Consider the following 12,550-nt stretch of genomic DNA (forward strand, 5'->3'; position numbering starts at 1 on the left):
GAACTCACTTACACAGCTATAAAAAGAAACCCAAAAAATGGCAAGAAGCTGTTGTATTATTATTAACTGCAATAGCCGGTCGCATGACAGCCACAGGAAGCCGACGGGTAAAGAGATTGTTTTTTTTTATCGGATTACGTCGTTGAAGTGAAATTTTTTAAGCCATGTTTCCGAAGTAAGAGCCGATGGATGGTCTGGATATACCAAATATAACATCTCAGAACCCTCCAGCTCACAGGTTAGTCTGCTCCAAGCATTCCCACAAAGGTCAAAGTTTTGTAGTAGTTAATATGTCATTTTTCTTAACATAATTGGTGATATAGGTTACAAGTCTGGCGCTGAACAGAAATTGTCGCGCTATGCTCCTTTGTTTATTGTGCATAAATAGTGAATTGTCCTGACACAATATTGCGTTTCGCTTCTGTTATAACCATGGTACACTGACAAAAACATATACTTTTATTCACAGGATAAAACAGGTTTTTTGTATCACTAATTGTCCATTGCGATTACAATATACAATATTATTGTCACTGCTACATTTCTGTAATGCTACTGTAACCGGTTTCTGCTTCATCCCGCTGCAACAGTTCGGCCCAAACAGACTCCTCGACTCTGCGTTGTGTAGTGTTTTTAAAAAGACAAGGAGTCTCTGATCGATCGTTGCCACTTTATTTCCTAAATGGAAACAACGGTGTATTATCAGTGCACAGGCTCGCCATACACCACTCCGCACAGCTCACTCTCGTATGGCTACGGCAGACTGGCAGCGATTACTGCAGCAATATTACAATTTCTAATATACAATAAAATAACAGCAACAACAAATGATGTACCTGAATGGAAACAACAGTGTATTATCAGTGCACAGGCTCGCCACACACCACTCCGCACAGCACACTACGGCAGAACATCTCATTAGCATTCCGCTTTAGCATACAGTTTCACACATTAATAAACAAATGAAAAGTACATAAAACTGGTGTTGGACATGTGTCCACTAAGCACTTATTACACTCGGTGCTCGTGAGCTAATCAAACATGTTTTATGTGTCTGTACTACTTAGCTATATTGTGTGCGGAACAATACAACTCACCTCTCGTATGGCTCGTACGGCAGACTGGCAGCGATTACTGCAGCCAGCCACACCGAGAGGGGGGGCGCTGTTTCCCCATTACACTGATATTTGTGGCAAGTGGAATAATACCACATAAACACTGTTACACTACCAGAAATTATTTCCACTACTAATTAATTACCGTTGAGCTCAAAGGTTATATTAATAAACTGTTAATGAATGTGTATTTATGAAGACGATTTGTGAGACTGGTAAACTTATGATATGTACAATAGTCTTTCGTTCTACACGGTGCATTTCAAGGTCCTGTACCCATCCGTCGGTAAACTGTACCTGGGCTTGTTGCAGTGACCTGAAGTTACTAAACTTCATGAGTGTATGCACTCACTCCAAGAAGCCTATAATTATAAATCTGAGCGTGGTGAAAGTTGGGCAGCACGCTGACGTCTTTTGTCCACTCTTTCACTCTTTTGATTTTTTCCTCGTATCTTTTCTTTGTCTTTTCGTCGAGTCTGTCTTTGTACGGACCGGCATTGTTCTCCTTTTGTTTTGTACATTCCTTTTTTGTGCGGCAAAGAAAAAAAAAGAAGGTATTGGAACCGGAGAATGAACGTTTTGCGGTGCTGCAAATGTTTGCATTTGATGCGGTACTTGGATTGTTTTGCCACGAGTTCCCGGCATGCAATGCGCGAAAATCACGTGATTGCTAAAGAAGGGGGAGGGTGCAGCCAGCCTCCTCGGCTGTAATTGGTCCAGCCCAGAGTCGATCATGACCAATTGGCCAATCCAACACCTTTCATTATATATACCCTTCCTTAAAAAAAAAAAACTAAAAAAAACCATCGGCCCATAAAAACAAAAAATCGCCAGCGGCCCACCGGGCATATGCCCGGTATGCCCGATGGCCAGTCCAGCTATGGGTGGGGGGGAAACAACAATCAAGCAATAGGTGATGATGGGAAGAAAAAAAACTTCACTTTTGATAAAACCTTTAGCAGAATCAGGCTCAGTGAGGGGTAGCCATTTGCTGTGACCGGTTGGTGGTGTGGGAAATAAGAAATGAAAAAGGCGAGTAAGGATAGGCGGTCCTCTTTAAAGCTCTGCATGTGACGCACTTTGTGGTCACTTGTGGGTGAATTTTGTTTCCTTTGTTACCTGTTTCCAGGCAAAGCTAGCCAGGTGTCTGTGATTGCATCACAAAAACTGTAAAGAATAAAGAGTTAGGAGATCACCCCCCATGACAAAGTTCAAATCTGTGTTTCTTAGTTAGTCTGTGTAAACCAGGGGTGGGGCTACTTCAGGCCTGAAGGGCCACAGTCCTGCAGGTTTTAGAGCTCACCCTGGTTCAACACACCTGAATCAAATGATTAGTTCATTACCAGGCCTCTGGAGAACTTCAAGCCATGTTGAGGAGGCAATTTAGCCATTTGAATCAGATGTGTTGGATCAAGGACACATCCTAAACCTGCAGGACACCAGTCCTCGAGGCCTGGAGTTCCCCTGGTCTAAACTGGCAAGAGCCAGCTCCCCGTTTTCAGAAAAATATCTGATTTTTCTTCTACTCACACCACGGTATTGATACTGATGCACAGTATTTTTCGTCACTTAATGAGTAGTTAGTAAAACAAAATAACAAAAAAAAATCTTTCATGCAAATTCAGTTTTCATGTTCTGCAATCCGGTGGTCCATGGCGAGATTAAAGCGGTGACATGATTCAGCCCGCTCAGTGAAAATCCTTTTTTCCATCTCCTCCCTGTGATGCAGCGTCTAGCTAGCGGTACAGAAGTTTTTCAAATTTCAAATTCAGTGTTTCACACAGAGCAACATGTAGCTTATGATACGCAACCACTTTATTTGGAGCTTGGCACAAAATTTAACAGCAAGTTAAGGGAACAGTTGCCGTTTTATCCAGGGAAGAAAAACAAATGTTAATGTGTAATCATTTCTTCTCAAAAAGATGTGAAAAAAATAAAACAGGAGATTTCTAATGTAAACTTTAAATTTAAAGCTTAAATCTAATGTCCTTTAAGTTTTTATTAATCAGATATACGATCTGTACTGCTGAAGCGATCTGGATATTTCATATTGCACGCTACACCTGAGCTAAGAGTTCTTCCTCCTGCCAAATTCCGTATTAATACCTGGTGTTTTCCTCTGCAAAAAGCTTTCAGAGTCATGGGTTTGTTCCCCCACTGCATCTCTTGGATTGCCATGAACTGATGAACAAATATAGCCTATTAGCTTTGTCTTTAACGGGATTGAATCTAAATTAGCGCTATGGCTTGCAATATCCTGTATTTTCTTGCATAGAAAAAGTGTGAAGAAGAGTCCAAAACAAAGAATGAATAGGTCTCAAATGTCTTTATAGCTATGTGTAGCTTTAGCTTGATTCACAAACTGCTAAAAACACATCAATATGGTTAGAGCACGGCATGATAGCACTGTGTTGTTGTTTTGCCTAGACTGTCATAATAATGTTGGTACACGATCAACACTACACTGACCAACAACCTTGTCTTAGCATTCACTTAGCATTAGCCAAGCTGTTAAAACTATTGCAAGCCAACAATATCACGTACAAATTAATAAAGAAAACATTTCCTTCCATCACCCCTAAGCAGTCATGACAGATGGCCGTCCCTCCCTGAGCCTGGTTCGGGCGGAGGTTTCTTCCTGTTAAAAGGGAGTTTTTCTTTCCCACTGTCACCAAAGTGTTTGCACATGGAGGGGTGGGGTCATCTGATTGTTGGGATTCTCTCTATTTTTGCTGTTTTATATAAACAAAGACGTTTAATTTCTTTTTTCTCCACATTCCACCCATATGGAAAAGATATATATAAATCTTATAAAGTTTGTATTTGTCTTGTGTAAAACTTGTATGAAAAGCATACAGGAGTGAAAACAGATATAAGATCCCTTGAAAAATTATATAAATGAAACTTGTATGTTTTGGATACTTACTAAAACAATATATGAAAGTAATGAGAAAGTGGCCACTTTCATGAGTAAATCATATAAGCCTTATATGATTCACTATATGAAGTAGGCCACATCTTATGCAAGTCTTTTATGAGTTTTTTCTATTTCTTTTCCATATGGGCAAAGCTATGACGTCACAACAACTGGTCAGTTGCAATGTTCGTCCTGGACCAATACTATTAACAACACCATTCTTGATTGGCCGGCTGCTCCTGGGAAGGTTCACTACTGTTCCATGTTTTCACCATTTGTGAATAATGGCTCTGACTGTGGTTTGCTGGAGTCCCACAGCTTTAGAAATGGTTTTATAACCTTTCCCAGAGTTAAAGATCTTAATGACTTTGTTTGTTATTTGTTCCTGAGTTTCCTTGAATCGTTGCATGATGTCTGGCTTTTGAGGATTTTTTGGTCTACTCCACTTTGTCAGGCAGGTCATATTTAAGTGAAACTAAACTCAGCTTTCCAAAAATGTGAGACACTACAGCTAATTTATGTTAAAACGAGGGGGTGGGGCACTTTTTCATACCGCTGTTGCTCTGTCAGAAAGCCAGAGCTGAAAATAGTACGCAAGAAATGTACTACTTACTACACAATAAACTAACATAAGAAGCTCTTCAAATTATTACAGCTTAAAACAAAATTTAGCTTGATATATTTATTTCTTCAGTATGATCAAATGGACACGCAAAACAGAATATGGGATGAACTGACACAATGTAGCTTTTCTTCTTTGCTGGAGAATTGAAAATATCGTCAGTCATGTGCTTTGAGGATTTTTTAAAGCCATCGTGTATGTTCTCAAAATTTCCCCTTATTAATATTGCATACAAGTTTCTTTTTGTTTATGTATAGTTTGAATCCTTTGCATGTCAGCGTTCCTTTTTAATGCTTCTTTGCAGTCTTATCGGTTTCTACAGTATCCCACTGAAAAAGCGAAAGGCGCCTTTTGTGTGTGTTCTTTCAGGTCTGCGATACTCCCCTGAGGCCAGCATTGTCATTCTGGGCCAGTTTAATCATCGTATGGCTTCGATTCAGATAAAGGAAAAGATAGAAAGAGAGCTAACAGAGTTACTGGTTGGAGCCACCATGTTACATCTCTATTGATTCTATTCCCCGTGCAGCAAGAGACGAGCTGGGCTGTTGCATTTTTTAACAAATCTATCCTCTGAAGAAATCCTGTTGGATTTTGGGAGGTTTTCTATGCTGGGCTTAATGCAAAAAGAGTAAAGCCAGATTTCATGCCTTGAGACTGAGTCTGCCATGTCATAAATAAACCTATTTTCTGGCTGCAGATGGAACTGCCTGCAAGCCAAAGACCATGACAAGGTTTGGTTTCTTTCATACTCTTTGAGTGAACAGCAAGTCCCATACAAGAGAGGGAGGTTATGATTTTTAGTCTGTACAATAGCACTGAGCCTCATTCCCACATAACCATAACTGTTTAAATTTGTTTATACACACATAAAGAAGGAGAAATTCTACTATTCTTCAATTGTTATTTATGGCAAGGCCAGGAGGTTCTTTTAATGACAAGAACATTTGAACTGTAATCATCAACCAATCATACCGTTTGAATTGCCCATCCCTTATCTACAGTTTCATCTATAAAACATAGAGGTCAGTGGGCCCTAAATAGTCAGAAAGCAAACTCCATCACCTTCAAAAATCAGCATCAATTGACAGAACTGCTTCGCATGCCGATGTTTGTATTTGGTTTTGTTTTTGAGAGTTTACGAAAGACTGAAAAAATTTAACTTCATGATTTCATCAGAGTTTTATTGGCTTGGGGCAGGATACTTCACATTTTTCAAGGATTACAAGCAAAGGGTGCAGAGTTTCAAAGACTGTTCATTTGCCTTGCAGGAACAAACAAATTGGAATTGGTGACCAGCATGTTTGGAATGCTCCCACACTCAGACTAAAGGATATTGGGACCTCTACTGCTCCACTGATTTTTCAATTGTTAATCCAGCTCTCATGAGTTTACCTGGAATTGTAGCAGCCCTTTAATATTCACATAGGATTGAATTATGTAGATTAATGTGACAGGAAATTGTCAATAAGGGACCAAAAGCCCTTATGTAATTAGAATGTTAGCAAATCTTCTCAGGTATGCTTAAGTGAAACTACCATGGGGAATCAATTCCTTAATAACTGCCCACTATGAATAAGATATTCAGATATTTAAGACTGTGTCAGAAAAGTGTCAGGATGCAATCTTTAATCTGAAAGAAATAAACCCATAAAAAATAATAATAACATACAAACATCCAGTGCTGCATTAGCACACTGTAGGTGCTACACTGCTATAACTTTCTGGATGGAGTCTGTGCTTTTTGTACCAGCAGCATGTTATGTTGACATAAATACATTTATAACAGTGAATATATTTCATGTCAAGAAGATAAGCCAAGATGGGATCAAGCCTTTCCACAATACAAAGGCTAAGGACTCAAAACAAAAAGGGTTAGCACAAGTTTGCAGTTAGCTAGCTGCACTTTAAGTTTAAACCCGTTTAATATAAACTGTGGTTACATTAGGCTAGACTTAAATCCAGTCCAGCTCAAGACTACAAATATTTGCCATCCTAATCTAAGTTTTTCTTTTCTTTTTTTTAAATGCACAAGCAAAGGGTATTTGTACAGCTAATATATCCAAAATCAAAGGTTGGACCTTTTAGCTGCCTGTTCTCTCTTTTACTCACACCTGTTATTAATGCTTTGGGAAATATGAATCAAATGTTTCAAAGGGAAAACTTTTTTATGCATGCTGATGTGGCCATTAATGGGATTTTCATTGTGGGTGGATATTCTTTAGTAAACTGTATGAATCTCCACCTGCTTAATTAGAGAGTGTTGTAAAAAAAAAAAAATAAAGAATCACAACACGGCCAGTCAAGGGTTTGTGTGCAGTTCAGCAGATGGTGTATTTATATTTAATCGCATTGTTCCTGTGGGTATAATGACACCTGGAGCGGCCTTACTGTGTAAAACAGATGTTGTCTGTTAACTGCTTTCCAGTGATGACAGTGAGTGATATAAATTATGTACATTGTTATTAAAAATATGTTTGACCTGCCTATTACCATCTTTATTTTTTTAATAGAATATATTGTAAAATCAAATTCAGGAGTTAATGGATTTTAACCCCACTTACTATTTTATCATGTTATACATGTTTTTTTTTCCTGTTGAGCATGAGACAAATGAAGCCATCACAAGCATTTGTGACCGTTTATTACATGCATGCTAGCTAACAATACACGCACTGATATTCATCTAAATCCATTTAAGCTAAACATGAATTTTTCCCACAGCTAACTAAGTCCATCTGGTGCTGACATCATCGGTGTAACTTTGTGCTGAACATTGGGGGGGTCAAGATCTCTGTCTAAATAAATAAATAAATCTGGGTAAATTCCCAGATGATTAAACATTGCAACTATTTTGCTGGTAATACCTGAAATGAGTAAAGAAAATCAACAGCCTATTTATGCAAGATAATTCATAATTTTATTGGGGGGGTTATATTGCTTGGGTCTGATTATTGGGGGGTCATAACCCCCCTAACCCCCGTGGAAATTACGCCCCTGGCTGACATCCAACCAAACTGTAACTAAAACAGAAAATAATAAAGTAAATCTTAAAAATAATAAGCTAACTAAGTTAAACAAGACACAAACCAAAGTCATCTGGATGAAAGATCAACAGAACTGCTTCCTACTTCAAACCTTATTCTTTATATTACCTCACATGACTTCTTAAAACCTTTCTGGCACAGAGCCCCTCTGCCAGAAAATCCTAAAGGCAAACTTCACTACTACATATCAGTTTTCCTCACTTGTTAACTATGGGCACCATTAGCTAAAAAGATTTGAGAAGTCTCTGCTCACATTGAAGTCACCCTCTGCAGAAAATCCTTCCCTCCCGCCCTCAGCCACCTAACCAAAATCCTCTAGATTTAGTAAAAACTGGGTCAGGCGTGCCCTTAATGATGTTCATGGACAGATGGGATGGACTGGGGCTTATACTGAAATATAGGTTTTGAACTCTAATATGACTCCTCTGTACATTTGATACCACAGTGCAATCACTAGCTCATAGCTGGTGACCAAGATATTTTTGCTCTCACTCAAGCAAAATGGTTATCTTAACCATGGATGGTACGAAGCTTGTAGTGGACTTGATAGTGAGCTCCAGTGTCTTAGTTTTTGCCATGAAGACATTGGCACAATATGTTGTCCCGAGAGATCCACTGCTGATTAGGATTGTGCATGCTCTCCTGATCATTTTGCAGAGATGAATCAGAAAATGGTACCAAGATAGCAAAACATCTGATGATTGCAGCTTAGAAATTGGATTAATTGGACTATACCTAAACAGTAACAGTGATACTGAGTGATAGTAACTGCTGATCACCACAGGAGCTGAGAAAGTGTTTAAAATTTAAAAATGATGCGCATTAAATCAATTACCTGGTATACATATCACCAGTTTGTTGGCCTGGATATATGGACCCAAACCAATAATGCATTTCCTCACCCATGTTATTATGCTGCAGTATAAACTACAGTTTGGGGTTTTAGAAGCCTCTTTATAGCCAGATGGGCAGATATAGGAACTAAACTTTGAATAATAAAGTGCAAAGATTTTGATCCATGATTTATTTATACACATGTTGCATCCGAGGAGACAAACCTTTGTTTTTTCTTTTTCAAAAATACTTCTTCAGGCTCTCTGGGGGTCTTTTAACGTTTTTGTTTAGACATTGGCTGACTTTTATCTAATTTTCTGTCCAGTCTTGTGCTTGACTATTCTCAGGGGAACGTTTTTTGTTTGTTAAACCACTTAACTCTAACCTCTGAACCATTCAAGCATAAAGAAAGCACCCAACTCAAGAGATGAGTCATTTTTTCCACCAACGGCTTAACAAAGAACCAATTTATAAGGCTCTTTGTTACCTGCAGGATGTAAGAAAAACACATAATTGATTTCAGTTTGTTTGAATCTACCAAAAAATGACAAGGCTAACACCGTTTTACAGGCATTACAATATTATTTTTCTGCTGTTCAGGCCTCCATTTCTGGAAATGTAAAAATAAAGATCATTTTTTGAGCTTGACCACTCTGAGTCCAGTTTTTCCTCTGTCGCCAAAAGAATTCAAATGAACGGAATTTAATAACACCAACAAGCTGATTCCCAAAAAGCTATTAACCAAAAAGTTGGCATATCCTAACATGATGTGCAATATAAAACACCCAGCACGCCCCTGCGGGCGGTTTATCCTTCAAGCTCGGGTCCTCTACCAGAGGCCTGGGAGCTTGAGGGTCCTGCGCAGTATCTTAGCTGTTCCCAGGACTGCGCTCTTCTGGACAGAGATCTCCGATGTTGTTCCCGGGATCTGCTGGAGCCACTCGCCTATCTTGGGAGTCACCGCACCTAGTGCTCCGATTACCACGGGGACCACCGTTACCTTCACCCTCCACATCCTCTCGAGCTCTTCTCTGAGCCCTTGGTATTTCTCCAGCTTCTCGTGTTCCTTCTTCCTGATATTGCTGTCATTCGGAACCGCTACATCGATCACTACGGCCGTCTTCTTCTGTTTGTCTACCACCACTATGTCCGGTTGGTTAGCCACCACCATTTTGTCCGTCTGTATCTGGAAGTCCCACAGGATCTTAGCTCGGTCATTCTCCACCACCCTTGGGGGCATCTCCCATTTTGACCTCGGGACTTCCAGGTTATACTCGGCACAGATGTTCCTGTACACTATGCCGGCCACTTGGTTATGGCGTTCCATGTATGCCTTGCCTGCTAGCATCTTGCACTCTGCTGTTATGTGCTGGATTGTCTCTGGGGCATCTTTACACAGCCTGCACCTGGGGTCTTGCCTGGTGTGATAGACCCCAGCCTCTATGGATCTTGTGCTCAGAGCTTGTTCTTGTGCTGCCATAATTAGTGCCTCTGTGCTGTCTTTCAGTCCAGCTTTGTCCAGCCACTGGTAGGATTTCTGGATATCAGCCACCTCCTCTATCTGCCGGTGGTACATACCGTGCAGGGGCCTGTCCTTCCATGCTGGTTCCTCGTCTCCCTCCTCTTTCTTGGGTTTCTGCTGCCTGAGGTATTCACTGAGCACTCGGTCAGTTGGGGCCATCTTCCCAATGTATTCTTGGATGTTCCTTGTCTCATCCTGGACTGTGGTGCTGACACTCACCAGTCTGACACAATTATCCCATAAAAATGTGAAGTGTTTTCAAAAATAAATACTTTTTCATTTCTTAGAAAAAATTCTTACACTTGCAGATTTCTGGCAGATATAAAAACTGAGAAGAACACCAAGCATTGTCTTAGACACCCCTCCCAAAAACCAGATTCCTCCATCTCTGTAGAAGCTCTGCTACAGTTAATATTCACCACTCACTACAGTGACTAAACCCCTTCCTCCTGTTGTTAGTTTGCCCACAGTACTCTCAGAAATAATCTTGATTACAACTCATTTTTCGCTGTTATTAACTCACTCGCGCCGCTAGAAACACTCAAAGTTTAGATATGATGTTATGCCCCCTGTCCTGATCAACATCCCAACGCAATTTTATCACAAAGGTCTTGAGAGAGCCTGTTATACTTGACTGACTTCTTTTTTGTCTTGACATGTCATAGGAATTGTGGAACCTCAAACACAGGTGTGTCCCACAGATTGAGTCGGCATGAAATCCAATTTTATCCATTTAAAACAAACTCTACAACACAATGAAATGTGCAAAAAGAGAAGAGTGAATAATATCAAGTTACTACAGGGAGTGCAGAATTATTAAGCAAGTTGTATTTTTGAGGAATAATGTTATTATTGAACAACAACCATGTTCTCAATGAACCCAAAAAACTCATTAATATCAAAGCTGAATGTTTTTGGAAGTAGTTTTTAGTTTGTTTTTAGTTTGAGCTATTTTAGGGGGATATCTGTGTGTGCAGGTGACTATTACTGTGCATAATTATTAGGCAACTTAACAAAAAACAAATATATACCCATTTCAATTATTTCTTTTTACCAGTGAAACCAATATAACATCTCCACATTCACAAATATACATTTCTGACATTCAAAAACAAAACAAAAACAAATCAGCGACCAATATAGCCACCTTTCTTTGCAAGGACACTCAAAAGCCTGCCATCCATGGATTCTGTCAGTGTTTTGATCTGTTCACCATCAACATTGCGTGCAGCAGCAACCACAGCCTCCCAGACACTGTTCAGAGAGGTGTACTGTTTTCCCTCCTTGTAAATCTCACATTTGATGATGGACCACAGGTTCTCAATGGGGTTCAGATCAGGTGAACAAGGAGGCCATGTCATTAGTTTTTCTTCTTTTATACCCTTTCTTGCCAGCCACGCTGTGGAGTACTTGGTACATGTTTTTCTTGAAGGATGCAGACTTCTTCCTGTACCACTGCTTGAAGAAGGTGTGTTCCAGAAACTGGCGGTAGGACTGGGAGTTGAGCTTGACTCCATCCTCAACCCGAAAAGGCCCCACAAGCTCATCTTTGATGATACCAGCCCAAACCAGTACTCCACCTCCACCTTGCTGGCGTCTGAGTCGGACTGGAGCTCTCTGCCCTTTACCAATCCAGCCACGGGCCCATCCATCTGGCCCATCAAGACTCACTCTCATTTCATCAGTCCATAAAACCTTAGAAAAATCAGTCTTGAGATATTTCTTGGCCCAGTCTTGACTATTCAGCTTGTGTGTCTTGTTCAGTGGTGGTCGTCTTTCAGCCTTTCTTACCTTGGCCATGTCTCTGAGTATTGCACACCTTGTGCTTTTGGGCACTCCAGTGATGTTGCAGCTCTGAAATATGGCCAAACTGGTGGCAAGTGGCATCTTGGCAGCTGCACGCTTGACTTTTCTCAGTTCATGGGCAGTTATTTTGCGCCTTGGTTTTTCCACACGCTTCTTGCGACCCTGTTGACTATTTTGAATGAAACGCTTGATTGTTCGATGATCACACTTCAGAAGCTTTGCAATTTTGAGACTGCTGCATCCCTCTGCAAGATATCTCACTATTTTTGACTTTTCTGTGCCTGTCAAGTCCTTCTTTTGACCCATTTTGCCAAAGGAAAGGACGTTGCCTAATAATTATGCACACCTGATATAGGGTGTTGATGTCATTAGACCACACCCCTTCTCATTACAGAGATGCACATCACCTAATATGCTTAATTGGTAGTAGGCTTTCGAGCCTATACAGCTTGGAGTAAGACAACATGCATGAAGAGGATGATGTGGACAAAATACTCATTTGCCTAATAATTCTGCACTCCCTGTAATTTGTCCATTGCATGAATAGTTGCTTAGTTACTAAAAAGTTGAATTTACTTCTGAGAACAATTATGTTTTCTTGAACAACAGATATACATGTATGATACACAATGTATTATCCATAAATTGTACTTTGTGTTCTGTTCCTTGTAAACACTTTGTATGCACCTT

The sequence above is a fragment of the Maylandia zebra genome, linkage group LG8 (assembly GCF_041146795.1).
Source record: "Maylandia zebra isolate NMK-2024a linkage group LG8, Mzebra_GT3a, whole genome shotgun sequence".
In the NCBI taxonomy this organism is placed as follows: domain Eukaryota; kingdom Metazoa; phylum Chordata; class Actinopteri; order Cichliformes; family Cichlidae; genus Maylandia; species Maylandia zebra.